The sequence below is a fragment of the Harmonia axyridis genome, chromosome 4 (assembly GCF_914767665.1).
Source record: "Harmonia axyridis chromosome 4, icHarAxyr1.1, whole genome shotgun sequence".
Taxonomy (NCBI): domain Eukaryota; kingdom Metazoa; phylum Arthropoda; class Insecta; order Coleoptera; family Coccinellidae; genus Harmonia; species Harmonia axyridis.
This window is the reverse complement of record NC_059504.1, coordinates 38,174,449-38,182,277: the sequence shown is the minus strand read 5'-3', so window position 1 is coordinate 38,182,277 and position 7,829 is coordinate 38,174,449. Positions and strand designations below refer to the sequence as shown.

The window sequence follows — 7,829 nt, the reverse complement described above, 5'->3', positions numbered from 1 at the left end:
TGGATATAGGTAAGGATTATGAGCATTTGAACATTCGATTATTTATATTTATTCAACATCAACTTTTGTAAATCAACTCTCATCAACTTTTCTGGAAAAAAAATTTGAAATTTTTTGAATTTTTTCGTTCAGAAGAAGAGCAATCAATGATTAATTAATTTCGCATGGTTTTAGATGTGCCAAAAAACTGATCTAGTGTTAATATCATCGCAAATGCACGGCCAACAAAATAATGTATTCAAAGTTATACTGCCAGTAAGCCAGTCGTACTTTTCATACCATATATTCTGAAACCCCCGATATGATTTTCCGACCCCACTCATGGCCACAAAACATGATCGTTCAACATTAATTAGAACTGGACCAGTTCGCTTCATTTCTTCAATTATTTGTAATAATGTTTATAGTAAATGAACATTATATTATTATTATTATAATTTATCCTCATAGAATTGACTCGGAAAATGTTGCCGATTTTTTGGCAAATTTAACAAAATCACAAGTACTTCGAATATTTTCATTAACTTTGGGAATTTGAGACGATACACTCAGTCCCGCTAAATCCATTCTGCCTTCTGGTGGTAATTGAGTGGTAAGCAAAATGAAAAGTTTTTTCGGAAAAATTTCATACGAAAACGGAGACAAACAAAAATCGAGATGATTTCCCGTTTTCTCGCTTCCCGAAATTGTCGATTAACTCGAAGAATTCAGTATTCGTCCTTCGGCCGTTCTCGAGAATACGACCGCGGATCGAGGCATGCCTCAATCTATCTTTAGAAGCCTCCCTAAAAGGCGTAGGAATATTTTCGATTTCTCGTCGCGACGATGTAAATAACGCTCTAGACAAGAAAGCGTTTGAGGCATGCCTCGAACCGTTTCCTTCTTGAAGAGGAAGTGAGGGAAATATACAAGAATCGTGAGATTGAACTGAATAATCCACCAGCGATCTAATGGCGAAAACTCACCAGAAAGTAGTTCGTCCATGAAGATTCTTCCTGCTTTAACAACGCATCTCACTGAGTACCTACAGCGTTATTTCGGCACACTGGAATTTCAAAATAATAAACCGAAGTTTGACCTTGAAGGCTTTCAGGTCCGGTTGCTCGATAGAATTGGAAAAACCGACTAGTTCACAGCTAAAATTTCCAATTCTGTTGAAGGCTGATCCTCTCATATTCGGTCCATTTATTAGTGATTGAAATCCTTGGAGGCTATAAATTTAGGAATTTATCAACACATCTCATTGGTATTTTCAGGTCTTACTTGTCCAATAGGCAGCAATATGTCGAGTTCAGGGGAGTCAGGTCTACAGTATTCTCTAGTGCCTCAAGGAAGTAACCTTGGGCCACTCCTCTTCATAAAATTTATTAATGATTTGGCGGAGGTAGTTGATGTCGACTGTTTGTTATATGCTGATGATTTCAAAATATACCTGGAGGTAAGCAATGTATCAGACTGCTTGCGACTCGCCTCTAATTTGCAACGTTTGAAGAGTGGTGTAGGAGAAACGGGTTACCTTTGAACGCTGCGAAGTGTAATGATATGCATTTACGCAAAATAAAATACGATTCTTTCTGATTAGACAATAGCGTCCAAAGTTCTCCAGCGTTCATCGGTGTTAACTGACTTAGGAGTGAATTTTGACTCGAAATTTTCGTTTGTGCCACACATTGATACTAACTTGTCTGCTGCGAATAGAATGTACGGGCTCATAGCGCGAATCTCTCGCGATTTCTCTGACATAGTCACATCAAAGACCCTTTATTATGCGTATGTCACATAAAAATTAGAATACGCGTCTATAATTTGATCTCCTTGCTATCAAGTCCATATTGAGAGAGTTGAGTCTGTGCAACGGCGCCGGCGTTGTCTAAAACTTTTTTCATATAGAGCAGATGGTGTCTAACCGCCTATCGGTTTTCCACAGAAGCTGCTTTTGAGCAGACACTGCATGAATAGTTTGAAATGTCAACGAGAATGTCATTCTGTTGTATTTACTCACAAACTAATAAACGGAGTCATCAAAGATTCTAGCATTTTCGAAAAACTAAATTTTGCTATTCCAAGACCATCCTCTAGATTTAGAAATACATTTTATATGCCGAAAACTCGTACGAATACATTGAAGTATTCACCTCTTAATAATTTGTGTGAGGCCTGTTATACTGTAAGTTCTCACTTGGATATTTTTAATTGTTCCAATTCAAATATCAGATCTCATTATTTTGACTTACTGAGCACTTTTTGTTATCTTTTTTTTTTCTCAGAATATGTGACATTATTTTTCTTATGCCCCTTGTTGTGTAGTTGGATTTAAACCTGTAGAACATTGTATATGTATTAAATAAATAAATAAATTCAATCTTTAAATCTTCATTTCTTGAAAATTCAACTGCGTGAAATTGGATACTTAAATCACTGAATCTTTATTAGTTGGAAAAAAGGTATTTTCGTCATTTCTTTCTTTCAACTATTGAAGATTCAGTGATTCAAAAAGTATCCGATCTCATATTCAATTTCAGACCACTATCATCAACTTCACATCGGTCTAATGATAATGTCAAATAAAGACGAGATTCGACCTGAATATGCATGCTCGGTCTCGAAAATTGCCAACTGACCCGGAATGTATACTTAATTAACATTCAGAAGGGACTGTAATTTCATTAGAATCCAATCTACAGCCAAACCGCGTTCGAAACCTTGGGAAATGTCTTATCAATTGGGTAAAATTGAACAAGAAACCACCAGTATCTTTTTTGACTGTGTCCGTCGCCTGAGACATTCAAATGAATTGAATTAGTGCCTCTTTCCCTATTGTCATCCACGCATCTGAAAGATGCTTCACTGGTAGAGCCAAATCTCGTATTAAAACCCTGAAACTATCATAAAATATTCATTTCAAACTGAACTTCAGGTATGGAGATTTAATGAAATATGATTGTATTTACGATACGAAGTATTAGAGATAGTAGGAAGGTGTAACTAGTGTTTGTCCGAATTATAAAACACTATATAACAACTCTAGGTTCGAGCAGAAAGAAACCTAAGGATTAGATACAGTGTTCGATAAAAACTCTCCTTCATTGACATAGGCGTACATCTTTGCTTCCGCTGTTTTTCTTTCCAAATTCAAGGCTTTATTGTGAAAAACTAGTCAAACATTTATGACCCAAAGTATTGTGCATGGCTGGCCACTACTTTCTCCCATCTTCCAGAAAGCATCCGAATCCCGCGTTGAAAAAACTGGTCATCTTTTGAATTGATCCACGAATCGATCCAATTTTGTACTTCTTCATAGGACCGGAAATGATATTCAGCCAGGCCGTGTGCCATTGATCGAAAAAGGTGATAGTCCGAGGGAGCAACGTCTGGAGATTACGTCGGGTGGGGTAGGACTTCCCATTCCAACATTTCTAAGTATGTCTTGACTACTTTCACACCATGGGGTCGAGCATTGTCATGTTGTAAAATCACTCAATCATGTTTCCCGTTGTATTACGGCCGTTTGTCTTTGGCTTGGCCCAAACGCATTAATTGCGTTCGATAACGATCGCCTGTGATTGTTTCAGTCGGTTTCAACAACTCATAATACTACGCCCAGCTGGTCCCAACAAATACTGAGCATGACTTTGGAACCGTGAATATTCGGTTTGACCGTCGACGTGGAAGCATCTCTTTCGTCTTTGCCTCACGAGCAAACAAACGCCGTTCAACATATCTCGGCTTTAACTCAATTTTCTTGTTTCTGAATCATTCCCATGACATTCAGGCGTTTTGAAATGGCTTGTTGCGTCTCTCCCAATGATCCTACCAATTCTAGCTGGGTTTAACACGAGTCCTGATCAAGTAATGCCTTCCAATCTTCGAAAGCTCTCTCTCTTCCACCGCCATGCTGGTCTTCGTTGTCAAAATCCCCGTTCTTGAAGCCTTGAAACCACTCACGGCACTTTCTTTCACTAGTGGCGGCCTCGGCATAGGTATTTGAGAGCAATGGTTGAGCCCCAGCCGCAGATTTCTCCATATCGAATCAGAAAATTGAAACCTTCCGCAAATGAGGAGAATTTGGGTCGTAAGCTGACATATTTAATCGGGAATATTTTCATGATGCATACACAAATTGACTACTATTTCAATGGCGTTATGTTTGCAAATACCTAAGATAAGACATGCCGATCTATTTATTTCGACTATATCATTTACCGTCTCAGCCATCTATTTCAAAACGGTGAAAGCAAAGTTGTTCACCTAATATTATTTCAATATTTCAATGAAATTATCGATGATCACTTTGGTCCACCCTTCGACCTAAAAATGCCAGAAAAAATGCGCTTATTGGAACGTTCTAACAATCAGCACTTAAACGTATAGTTTTCATAGGATTATCTTATAGCAGTTGAAAAATATTACGTAAATTACTATTTTCGGCAACCGTCCGGGAAGTGCTCACTTCCCGGACGCTTTTTCTCTGAGAAAGTAGCATTTCCCGGCCTAGTCCGGAAAGTACATACTTCCCGGACTAGGCCGGAAAAGAATCATAGAATCCATAGCAACCGAGATAACGGCTGACAGTTCATATGAAATTAGTTGTCAAAAATTTGCATGTTTTTTGATCGCAATCGCAATAAAATATATAAAGCAGCAGCGATAGTTTTATTTTACATGGTTGCCGAAAAAATATTGTACGCAACACGCCCGAAAATGGTTTTTTTGGACTCACAGACTTCCAGGACTCGCTTACGCTCGTCCTGGAATTTTGTGTATTCATCCAAAAAACCCTATTTTCCGGACTTGGTACGTAAATTACTATTGTATGCAAACTACAAAATTATGTCTACCAAATAATTGAGCTAGTCTGAAACTTCAATAACGATATGTATCTGAGGATATTCATCAAAATAATCCCATTAGTTCTATTTTGATTACTTCTATTGGAACAGAATAGATAAGCAAATTGTTGGTATTCAATATTGTACTGCAAACACTCAAGTAGGTTATCACGAAGCCTATTATTATATATCTTATTTCCTCGTATACTTAAAACAATCCTGATTGCACATTCCTCAGGTGAAAAATTTAGTTTTTTTTAAACATACTTCGAATACATACAGTGAATATTCAAAACCGTCTTTTTCACAATGAAATAAATAATTCAATAGATATTCTAAATGCAGGCAACGAGGAAACAAAAATCCTTTTTCTTGTCTATTCATTGAAAGAGTGGACTGTTATAAGTAGAACTGAGTTAAACATCTATGCAAAAACTTCGTCGAAATATACATTTTGTTATTGAGATTATAGGAACCCATAGTTTTATCTCCACAATTCTCATTTCATCAAAATGAACCATTTTCAACTATTAAACATAATGAATGTAGTTATCAAACTAAATAGAAAGAAATTTACGAAGACCTTGTGAGTAATACCACTAAATTACCTAGTGAAAGTAATTTCTCCCAGATAACTGTAAAACACTTCTCATAATTATACCATTATTCATCATTAAGCAGTTTTTTCTTTCCATTTATCCGACAAAGTATAAAAGATTCAGAGGTGGTTCTGCATGGTATTCAGGGTATCTACGATGGCTAGATCACTGTTATTTACTTTTTTAATCATCAGTGTTATTAGCTATGGTAAGAAACTATAAATATATTATAATTTTCACTTCATATCTCTCGAAAAAATTGCAGGAATTTGACAGTGTATTATAATTTTTTTTTGGGTCGTGAATTATCAAATGAGGCAAATGAAACTAGGATATTCAGGTGGTTTTCACTGTAGCTATTTGTGATTGATTTCAATTTAAGCAATATGAGTTGAATCTGGGAAGGGCCTCTGCTTATGTTTTGGGATAGGGAATAATCAAGGTGAATTATTTGTCATGTGTTATAGTATTAGATTTGGACTGTTTCTTACGATAAAAATTTCACGCTCGATTTTTCTGACTTTTACTTTCAATATTAATAAAACAATCATGCCGTATATCGAAGGATTCCTCTGGCAAATTCAATAAAAATAAGATAAGTATTGAATAGTATTAAGGAGCTTATGGCTGCTTATCTTATTTCAAATGTATGTCATTTTCTAACCAAATATCACATGAACCCTTAAAATTTATAATCGAATATCCTAATGAATAAAATAGAATATTACTGAATTAACCTATAAAGTTATATATCATGAAAACATTGAATTCGGAACATTTATTTTGAAAAAAAGGAAAAGGATAAAAAATAACAAAAGCATACTTGAAGAGTTCGATTTTTTTTTCCCTTATGCCATTTTATATCGGCACAAGATCACGGAATTGGGTAAACATTGCTGTTCAAAATTTTGATTTTCTTATGATTTCTATGAACTCGGACTAAGATAGAGATTGAGCTTTGCATTTAAATTTAGACAAATAGTTTTAAGCTCCATAGAAAATTTCATGTTGATCGTGATCACAAAATCCAAGGAGTCCAGGTTTTTGTCTAGATATAAATGAATTATCAAATCACATCTCATATATAGAGTGTGAGGCTTAAAGTTGGACGTTGAATCCAACCATAGATTCCACTCCTTTTATAACTGATAAAGAAGACATCAGAAATGAGGCTCTCATTAACACTGCTAGAGAATTAATGATTGCAAATCGGAATTCGATCACAAAATGTCAGCTTTCTATTACTTCATATAGAGCAATAAAACCATGCGTATGCATCGTATGCATTTTGTCTGTATGTTATAACAGCTATTGATATCAAATGATTTCTGTGTTCTGATGTGTTGTCTTAGTGTTTGAACATCGAAAGCTGCATTAGATGATTGTCAAACAATTACAGGCTTATATAATTTCATACCTCAGCCGAACCTAGAAAATTGTAAATGAATAGAGTTTCATTTTATTCATTGATAATTTTTATATTAAAATATAATGAACAACTTCAATATTCACCTCATATTATATGAACTTCAATATTCACCTTATATTATATGATTGATTATTGATAATTTTTATATTAAAATATAATGAACAACTTCAATATTCACCTCATATTATACTCATACACAGTTTTGTGGTCACCATGGGTTCAATTGGTGCATGAATGAACGTACGTTCAGAATCACCTGACTTAACATCAGTTCAACAAAGGTTCATAAATGTACATTTCAATTATTTTTAGTTCCAGAGTAAACCTTAAAATTATGTGATTTTTTGCAGTTCTAACACTGGAATGTCTTCATTGTACATCTAAAAAAGAATGCGAATCTCCCAAACCGATAAAGTGCAAAGAAGGTTACATGTATTGCGTTTCAAGAAAAACTAAATATAGTCAGCCACAAAAAGATTGCTATAACAAAGAAGGTGTCTGTGAACAGAAGAAGAGTGATGGAAGTCCTAAATTTACGGAATGTGAATTATGCAAAGAAGATAAATGTAATAAAATGAAATTCAAGGAATAATGAAAAATGTACTGATGAAATAAAACGGCAAATTTACCTCTTGAAATTTTATTTCAATTTTCGTTTCCTCGTCAGATCTATCTATCACAATGTCTGTACACTCGGAATAAGAGTCTTAGAAACTCGAAATTTTTGAGAAAAGCATGGATTAGTTGTTCATCAATGAGCTCTTCTCTTCTAAGCAGAATTACCTTATGAAAGGTTGAACAGGGTGGGAGGGACCCTTATCCACTAAACCGAACCTGCTGCTTCGAGTAACGAAACATAGTCATAGGCTCCTTTATCCCAATCTGATAGGGGTTGAACAGCGGGACCTGGGAATGCCTGTCAACTTACCTTCGTGGAAGAAATGCTACATCGGCTAAACGGACCTTTTGAGG

The 7,829-nt window shown here is 35.4% G+C and overlaps 1 long non-coding RNA gene across 1 annotated transcript; it reads left to right on the top strand.

Annotated features, from left to right (window-relative positions):
* Nucleotides 1-5,442: 5,442 nt before the first annotated feature.
* LOC123677995 lies at nucleotides 5,443-7,485 on the top strand. The gene is made up of 2 exons (XR_006747178.1): nucleotides 5,443-5,636; nucleotides 7,208-7,485. It is a non-coding gene; the product is annotated as an uncharacterized LOC123677995 (long non-coding RNA).
* The last annotated feature ends 344 nt before the right edge of the window (nucleotides 7,486-7,829 follow it).